This window comes from Petaurus breviceps, unplaced genomic scaffold (genome assembly GCF_028583685.1).
Source record: "Petaurus breviceps papuanus isolate PSGF00001 unplaced genomic scaffold, PetGlider_PUasm1.0 90903, whole genome shotgun sequence".
Lineage (NCBI taxonomy): Eukaryota > Metazoa > Chordata > Mammalia > Diprotodontia > Petauridae > Petaurus > Petaurus breviceps.
The window spans coordinates 767,858-777,468 of NW_027187376.1; the positions used below are offsets into that span (position 1 = coordinate 767,858).

The window sequence follows — 9,611 nt, forward strand, 5'->3', positions numbered from 1 at the left end:
CTACAGTACAGTAATGTTTCAATATATTCATATACCAGAATTTGTTTAGTCAGTCCCCAATAGATGGGCATCTCTTTACTTTCCAGTTTTTTTTTTTTGCTACTGTAAAAAGAGCTGCTATAAATATATGTGTCCATATAGGTAATTTTCTTTTCTTTGATGTCTTTGTGGCATAGGCTTAGTAGTGTCCTTGGGGTGATGGGTTAGTGACATTTGGGACATAGTTACAAATTGAAGGAAGGTTCTTTGTCAAGCAGTTAATGTAAATTCTTATTGTAGCACCTAATGGTAGCACTCCCTGACTTACAGGGAAGTTTCCTCGTAAAATGAATTCCCTGTTTTAAAGATACTCTGTAGCTCCATGTTCCCCAGAACCATGGGTCTTAGGGTCTTACTGATGTGTTGGCTTTTAAGGGACAGTCTTGAGGACACAGTGTCAACAAAGGCATTTAATCAAAAGGGAGAATAAGAAAAGAAAAATCGCCCCCCCCCAATAAAACAGGAGCATTTTTTGACAAATAGACATCACATCTGTAGGAAGAAAGGAAACACAGAGGGAACACACATGGGAGGGTACATATGTGGGGAACATGTGAGGCTCCAGCAAACAGGAGCAAGTCATTGGGGCACAAATGAAGGGCATAGAGGAGGGAAGGAGCAGCGTATGCCTCCAGTGGTCTCGTATTTTCCATCGATGCTGATGGATACTACTGGGTTACTTGGCAGAATGCTCCAGATTCTGGCTCAGCTGAAATCTTTGGCTCTCTTCCTTAAGGGAAGAACAGGGAGAACGGCTATTGCTTATACCGAAAGTCTATGGTGGCATAGTGAATAGAGCACCGGGGCTTGGAATCAGAAAGACTCATCTAAGTTCAAATCCAGCCTCAGACACTTACTAGCTATGAGTAACCCTGTTTGCTTCAGTTTCCTCATCTGTAAATGAGCTGGAGAAGGAAATGGCAAACCACTCTAGTATCTGCCAAGAAAACCCCAAATGGGGTCACGAAGAGTTGGGCACTACTCAACAACCGTAACTGGACAAAGTCCATGGACTTTTTATTGCCAAAGGTCTTCTAGAAAAAGGAAGAAGCAGTTTCTGGAGATGAGCAAATTTTCTGCTGTTTTATATATTTTTTTCCCATCTTGTTTCCTCCAATTCTTGCCTAAGAAGTTTTTTGATCTAATCACCTGATACTTTCAGGACAAATCTTTTCTTTGGACTAAACTTCTTAGGCATTCCATATACTGTACCGTCCTAATTTTAATGACTGAATGTTAAATTATAAATCACTTAATGGTTATTTGCCCAAAACCACCCAACAGATCTGGAGTTTGGCAATCCCCAGTTTTCAAACCCTAAATCCTTTTTATGCTCATGTAGATAAATGGGTGGGGAAAAGGTACCTAGACATATCTAGCCCAAGGGGCAAGGTCTTTGTCTCTTCCACCTACTCAGCTAGCATTCCTAGACTTTTCAAAGGCAGGCATGGCCAGCCTCAAAACCTCAGAAGGGCTTTAGGGCACACTCCTATATCAAGATTGTGTAATTCTTCCAGATTGATGGTTGTGTGAAATAATGAAAGTGGATGTGGAGAAAGTGGGGCAGGACTTACTGATACTCTACAGATGGCTTTCCTGAGATGGATGGCATCGAACCTGCAAATTCTTATATCTTCCCTGGAAGGAGGTGGCTCCCCTCAGGCCTGCTGGTTAAACCTAAAGAGATGTGTATGTGAATATAGCCAAATTTGGGGAAGTTTAGACCACTAGGTGAATTGCTTTCCCCCAAGAAGGTGCTGAAAAACATCAAAGCCACTCAAACAATGGAGAAAGGTGGTTAAAAAGTCATTATGGAAATTAACTTAAACTGACACTTTGGAGGAGTGGGAGTGATGGGGGATAATTCCCCCAATTTAGGTAACATTAGAATATTCCTGTGGATAGAGCACCTGGAGCTGGAGTCAGGGAGATCTGAATTCAAATCTGTCCTTGGTGTGACCCTGAGCATGTCTCTTAGCCTCTGTTTGCCTCAATTTCCTCAACTGTAAAATGGGGATAATAATAGCACCTGCTTCCCAGGGTTGTTGTAAGGATCAAATGAGATAATAATTGTAAAATGCTTAGCACAGTGCCTGGAATACAGTAGGTGCTTAATAAATACTTGTTATTTTCATTGCTTCTGGCCTATCACCTTCCTGTAGGTTGATATTAATCTAGTATTCAATGTACTTTGGGAATAGTTATTCAACTAGTTATGAATCTACCTAGCTGTACTGTTGTTTAATTTTTTTTTAATACCATGGGGATATCATAAATGCCTTGATGAAGTAAAAGTATAATGTTTCTATGGCATCCTTCCAGTTCACCAGCTTGATAATCCCATAAAACGTTAATGTTATTTGTTGATAATGAACCTATGCTAGTTTCTGGTGATCACGGCTTTCCTTTCTAGTGCTCACAAACCATACCTTTAGTTTCCGGTTTAGAATTTTGCATTAGAATCATAGCATTTGAGGTTAGTAACTGAAATTGGACAGGGGGATATAGATGATGATACCAATAGAAGCAGAAGACAAGCTACTTTTGAGTTAATGTCCACTTTCCCCAGCCATTTTTTTCTTCTGCTCTCTTGCTATATACTGCCCTGACCCCACCATACTTAGGTGTGGAAGAGATGAGAACTTTCCTTTGTTGGGGGATGGGGTAGGAGCTGAGAAGATATCAGATAAATTCTAAGGCTTTTCCTGAACCATGATACTAAACACATGTAAACGAGATGCAAATATTCATGCAAATATATGCATAAGATCGTCCCTCATTCTCATGGGAGGGTGTCTATGCCCCTGTGTCACTCCGTGTACTTTATAGATGACAAATAGGAAAAGGAAGCTAACAATGACCAGGGCTGTAGACCTTGGAATCCAACCATCAGGAAGGAAAGGGAGGGGCTCGAGACAGGCAATAGGGACAGAATGCTGGGGGAAAGTAACTTTAAAGGGAGTTCTGGGAGGAGCTGGGCATTGCGTTGGCCGCTAAGAGAGAAGCATTGTGGGTGGTGGTTGTCACTCACTTGTGTCAAGCAGGAGGGATCAGGCTTAGTAGGGTGGGGCTTCAGAGGGGAGATGGGATAGTGTGAATACAGCAACTGGAACACCCTCTCCCAGTCCCAGTTCTGCTCCCAGGATGTTAGCCTGCCTCTATGGGATAAGCCCAGAGTTTCCGTGGCCTCCTCTTCCATCATGGTTTACCTTCCACACCAACCTGTGCATTTCTGAGGTTGGGGATTGTACTAATGCTGATAATTCATGTTTCTCTAGCATCTTCTGGTTTACAAAGGACTTTTTTGCAGGACACACTCATAAGGTAATTAGTAGAAGTAGTGTTACTGTCCTCATTTTCTAGATGAGGAGACACTCAGGAAATTTATGACTCGATTGTAACCTCAGAGCCAAGTCATCGGCAGAGTCTGTATTCGAACCCAGATCTCTTGACTCACTACCTCTATAAAGCACTGTCTTGCCTCTCATGATCTCTTTTCATTCTCTCCAAGAGCCAGTGAACTTACCACCAGCACTCATTTGAGAAATGCTTTTCAGCTCTCTAGACAATGGACAAGGGGGAAACAGAGGGAGTGTCAGTAACTGTACCGGAACATGGTCAGCTCCTAGGGGCATTAGGGAGATTCATGGGTGGTCCCAGTTGTCTACTGGTGCCAGAAAGAGGTCAGGATCTTGGTCCTAAGTGTGTGAGGGCTACGGTCTAGGAACATACTGACATGATCTGGGAGTCCAAAAAGCTGGTGGTCCTTGGCATGGGACGGCAGGTGAAGAACAGTGTCTCCCTCCTCAGCTGTCTATCCTCAAGGGAATGGCCACCCTTACTGCCCTCTGAGCTCGGAGTCTCATCAAGACTGCAGAAGGCCAGGGCGTTGCAGGCAGCTGCAGGGGATCCTGGGCCAGAACACCCACCGGGGAAGTTGCTGGGGAACAGAAACCTTCTGTCCCGAACCTTCTCACTGCCCCCTGCTTTTTTCTTTGTTTCTTTCTTGCCTTTTCTTTCTCCTCCCCCTTTTCTGTCTCCATCTCAGTCTCTTTTCTGCCTTTCTTCACTCACTCCAAGACTTTCATCTAATTTAGCATGGTCTGACACTCCATGACTGTCTCTATATTCTTATCTCTAGGCATCTTTTTACATAAGTCTTAGCCTCTCTGATCCTTATGTACTCTCTCTCTCTCTCTCTCTCTCTCTCTCTCTCTCTCTCTCTCTCTCACTCTCTCTGCCTCCTGCCCTTCCCCCAGTCCCACTGGTCTCCAATTCTTCAGTTTTATGAGAAACCACCCGGCCTACCCCGAATGGACCAACCACAACTGGAACCAGATGTGCAATTTGGTGCAGCAGAGAAAAAAGGGGAGGAGGGAAAAGGGGATTGGGCTGGGTTTGAGAGGTAGAGAGGGAGATGGGGGAGAGGCAGGCCCAGGAAATCTTGAATCATCACTGGTTGAGAGGGAGGGGGAGAGGTGGAGCTGGAGAAGGGGAGGGAGAAGAGCAAATTAATTCTCAGGGACAGCAAGGCTTGGAGTCCCCTTTCCCAAAGTGAAAGCAGCTCTGTGTGTGTATGTGTATGTGTGTGTGTGTGGGGGGGGGCCGGAGAGGAGAATGGAGGAAGCGGAGAGGAGAATGGAGGATGCAGAGAGAGTTGATTGAAGGATGGAATCTCTTGGGAAAGCTGGGGCTGGAGGTTGGGGGGGGGGTGTTGGGCAGCTGTTGGAAATACTTCTCTTTCTTTGAAAATCTGTGACTCTAGGTTCCTCTCTCTGTAGTATCTGGAAACGTGGTGGGTTTAGCCGACTAAGAAGAGGACACCTGGGTTCCATGACCAGGTGTTCCTAGATTTCTTTTCTGCCCATGACATTTGGTTGGGGGGGGGGAGATGGTGGTTGGAAGAAAGGATTCAACCCTGAAGGCTTTTGGGGAGTGGGAGGGGCTGGGGCCTCTAAGAGCTTTTCCCCCCTTGTCTGCCCTGGAGCTGAAGAATGATGGAATTCCTAGCAGTCCGTGGAGTTATTAGGCAAATATTTTCATTCCTGTTGTCTCTATGTTCCCAGCAGATTCAACCTGAGCTTCCAGAGGGCAGGAACTGTGTCTCTGTAATTTTTTTTTTTTTGTACAGCTCTGTTTGTAATTAAGCAATTAATAAATTATTTTTAATGATGATGGCGGCAGAGGCATGGGGCAGGTGTGTGTGTGTATGTGTGTGTGTATGTGTGTGTGTGTGTGTGTGTGTGTGTGTGAGAGAGAGAGAGAGAGAGAGAGAGAGAGAGAGAGAGAGAGAGAGAGTGTGTCCTGTTGGTCTGGGGAAGAAAGAGCAAGGGAAATGTTTTGTCACTGTAGTGCAATTAAGAGACTGAAGCATTAGATTTAGGAACAAAGGATCCGGGTTCAAGTCTTTAGGCAGCTTGGTCTTGGAGGTAGAGTGTATCAGTTAGTATTGAGGAAATCAAGGAAATGTAGACTCAGAAGAGGGTGTCTTTCTGTCTAGAGCTAGTGTCAAAGGCAGAATTTGAATGTAGGACTCCCATATCTAGCAGGATTATCCCAACATGCTAATCTGTATGTAAAGTGCTTTGGAAATGTTAAAGCAGAACTTCTTAACCTTTTGTGGGTCTCGGACCCCTCTGGCAGCCTATGGATCCCTTCTCAGAATAATGCTTTTAAATGCATAAAATAAAATGCATAGGATTGCAAAGGACACCAGTTATAAAGATGGTTTTTTTCCCCATTCAAGTTCACAGACTCCCTGAAATCTGTCTATGGGCCTGTGGACTCCAGGATAAGAACCATACTTTAAATCGATTATAGTATTAATGCCAGGTATCATTATTAACAGCTGTGTGAACATCAGCACACATCACTTATCTCAATGAACTTCAATTGTTAAATGGGGAATAATGTTATTTGAATTACCCACGAAACAGGATTGTTGTAAGGAAAATACTATGTAAAGCACTCAGAAAATTGAGTTGTTATTCTATTATTACTACCAAAGTACCCTTTAGTAGGCAGCTATGATGCACTGAGCCTGGAATCAGGAAGACTCATCTTTCTGAGTTCAAATCTGACCTCAGACACTTACTAGCTGTATGACCCTGGGCAAGTCACTTACCTCTGTTTGCCTCGGTTTCCTCATCTGTAAAATGAGCTAGAGAAGTAAATGGCAAACCACTCCAGTATCTTTGCCACAAAACCCCAATTGGAGTCATGAAGAGTTGAACAGGACTGAAAAAAACAAGTGAACGACAATTTTCTTTTTCCAGGCTTAGCACTATACTGTGCTACTCAGTTATTGGGGCAGACAGCTTGATATAGCAGAAAGCACATTGGTTGTGTAGTTAGAGGACCTAGATTCAAATCCTGCCTGTAACAATCTACAACAGTCCTGGTACCAAGTAGTGTGGGCACAGTCCTAAGTCCATAGTAGGTGCTTAATAAATCCTTATTGTGTTGACTTAAATTAGAGATTTTTCTACTATGCCCGTAGCTACCTTGTTGGGGACCTATTGGTATCACTGTGGTGGGGATTGAGCTTGATGGAAAATGGAAGGTCATCCAGAGAATTGGGATTCTAACTTCTCAAATCCTGACTCTGACCACAGGATCTGGAGCAGGGGCTTTTTTAGGGGTTCCTGGCTCCTGTTGGCAGCAGCTTCGTGAAGCCCATGGACTCCTTCTCAGAGTCATGTTTGTTCCCTACATTCATAATTGAAGGAAATGCTATATTTCAATTAGAGGATTAATGAGAAGAAAGTTAATTTTTTTCTTCATCCAAGTTCATGGGCGCCAGGTTAAGAACTCCTGCCTGACATCCATTGATAGATACAGCACTTATTAACTGTTTACTATGTACCAGGCACCATCCTAAGTGCCAGGTTTGAGGGAAGACAATACATAAAGGTTAGCTGGAAGCAGAATTGGAGGAAAATGGGGAAGAAGTCCAGAGAGTAAGTTGAGCATGGCTGGGACCCCTCCAGAAGGGGTAGTCCAGTCTAGGGATTCACCAGTGGGTCAGAATGTATCTTCAGGGTGGGAGAGCTGCTGATGGTGGCAGGGAAATTCAGAGAGTGAGTTTAGCTAGGTATATTCCCTCTGCGTATCCTACCGGCTCTGAAAGACAGCCTCTCCCCCATCCTAGGACTTGACTCTCAGTATGCTCCAAGAAGCTTAATACTATAAGAATGATAACTCCTCATATTGCTATAGAACTTCTGACCTTTCACATGTACTGCCTCATTGCATCCTTATAAACAGGAGGCAGGGCTTATTATACCCGTTTTATAGATGAGAAACTTGGATCTGGAGAAATTAACTGACTTGCTTCAATATAGTGGCAGAGGTGGAACCAGAACCCAGGTCTCTCACCACTGTTGCCATAATATGCCACCTTCACCAGGGGCAGTTGAGGGCAGGGGAGAAAGGAGGGGGCATAAGCCATAAAGTTTGGACCATTTCCTTCCTTTTTCCCTCCCTGTGCTGCCCCCCCCCCCCCCATTCTTCCTGTAGCCAGTGTGTGGAGAGAAAAAAGTCTTGGCCATGGTTGGGGATGGTTGTTTGTAAAGCTCTTAGCACAGTGCCTAGCATTCCCTTCCCTTGTTCTCGTATACAGGGCAGGTGAGGGGTGGGGGTGGAGGAAAGCATCCCCTGGATTTGAAGTTATGGAGATCTGGGTTTGAATCCTGGCTCTGAACCTTTCTAACTGCATGACCTTTGGCAGATGGTAATAATGCTCGACCTCATGAGGTTATTTTGGGAAAAAATGATCTGAAAACCTTGAAACTCTATAGGAACGTGCATTCCTATTATAATACAAGCTTATTTCCCCCAAGTCCCCACGAAGCTTCCCCTCCCTACTTCTGCTGATCTTGGATACCTCCCAGCAGCTCTTTTTGCTAGGTCCCTTCCCTGAGATGTCTAAGGCTGTGAGGCCTGGTCTCTGTAGACATCCTGGTTCTTTTTTAGCCCCTTTTTATTAGGCCAACCTGTCCTCGAATGTAAGCAGCAGCAGTGGTCTGAGATGAATAACACTCTCCCCCCTTCCCCCTGGGACTGAGCTGGGCGTGTGCATTGGCCTTGGCCTGAGCTAGGTCTGGGCTGTGCATGGGTTAAAGGAGGTGGAGAGCTGGGAGGCTGGCTGGCTGGCGTGGAGAAGGAGGCGGTGCAGAGTGGGAAGGGAGACCAAGCAGTCAGGTCTCTCCTCTCAGTTGCTCTCAGCTGTGGACCTGGGATCAACTCTGCTCTTTGCTCCCCCCACTTGGCTTCCTTCCCCCACAAGACCCACTCACTCCCTCACTCACCCTCCTCTCATCCTTGGGACCCAGCTTGTCACTAATTCCAGCTGCTGCTGTCCACTCCCCATCTCATCCAGCTCCCCTTCTTTCTGCCGCCCCCTGGAAAGCACCAGCCCCAGAGATCCACCCACGCCCAGTGACTCCTCTGCCTGGAAAGGTGAGTGGTCAGGGGGCATGGCTGCTAGAAAGGAGGGAGGGGTGGAGGTAGAGCTGATGAGGAAGCTGGGGATGGTGGCATCAAGGTTGCCCTGGGAAAATAAATAGCTAGGGAAACTGGGACTGGCCTCTCAGGTCCCAGGTCACAAGGGCAGACAGGTCCATCCAGAGATCAACCTCTTCATTCCCCAGACTCTGGGTGGGACTACCACCTCCGCAATATGGAATCTGGATAGCTAGGGTCAAGTTTGGCTTCTGTGTGTGTGTGTGTGTGTGTGTGTGTGTGTGTGTGTGTGTGTGTGTACACCAGCTTTGCAGCTGGAGGGGATGGGGTGGGTGATGTCTCTACTTTGAGAGTTGAGGGGAGTTTTGTTGGTTGGGTGGTCTATTAGTGGTGTCTATGGCTGCTGGGATCCAGCCCAGAAGGAAGAGAGGGGCTTGTGTTGTCAGATGCACACAGGAAAAGATGGGACACCTCCTCCTCCCTGCTTGTTCCACATGGGCCCAAGGGCACACTGAGGGGAGAGGAATGCAGGAGGTGCAGTGAATGTCTGTCCCTGACTTACTCTTCCACTCCCACTTCTACGTTCTTTCCTCCCTCGAACCCTGTCTCCTATCCCTGAATTTAGTGTTCCCTCTATTCATCTGACCCATTCCAGGGGAAGGGAGTCTTCCCTATGTCGGGGCAGGCAGGGAGGAAGAAATCATAGGGAAGGGAAGACAGGAAAGGGTTAAACATAAGCTTCACCTGCCTTTTGCCCAGAGTAGATGCCTGGTTCCATGGTCCCTTGCCAAAGGGCATAGGCTGGCATGGGGGTGCCCGGCTACCTTCTCTTTCTCCACCCCTGCCCTCTTCTTTACCCCTCTGGGCAGAAATGGCTAATCCAGGTGGTTAATGAACAGACATACATGCAGCTGCCTTCCAACCCCCTCTCTGCCCTCCCTCTCCTCACCCTCTCCCCTTCATCTCTCCTTTTCTGACCCTCCAATACTCTAGCTTTTCTCTAGTCCTCACATACTTTTTTTTTTTTTTTTGGCCAGGGAGGCCAGGAGAGAGTTAACCTCAGGCTGGGTGTTTTCACCTCCCCCCTCAAACTTGTGTCTCCCCCCCCC

At 46.2% G+C, this 9,611-nt stretch overlaps 1 protein-coding gene across 14 annotated transcripts in view; it reads left to right on the forward strand.

Annotated features, from left to right (window-relative positions):
- Positions 1-9,611, forward strand: part of TNS1 (tensin 1) — a 262,454-nt gene that overhangs the window by 59,726 nt on the left and 193,117 nt on the right. The window contains exon 1 of one of the 14 annotated variants that reach the window (XM_069075176.1): positions 8,224-8,499. The exons of the other annotated variants lie outside the window; for them this stretch is intronic. The gene's annotated coding sequence lies outside the window, so the exon portion shown is untranslated. Of the gene's footprint in view, positions 1-8,223; positions 8,500-9,611 lie in introns of those variants that run through there. 14 annotated transcript variants of the gene reach the window in all.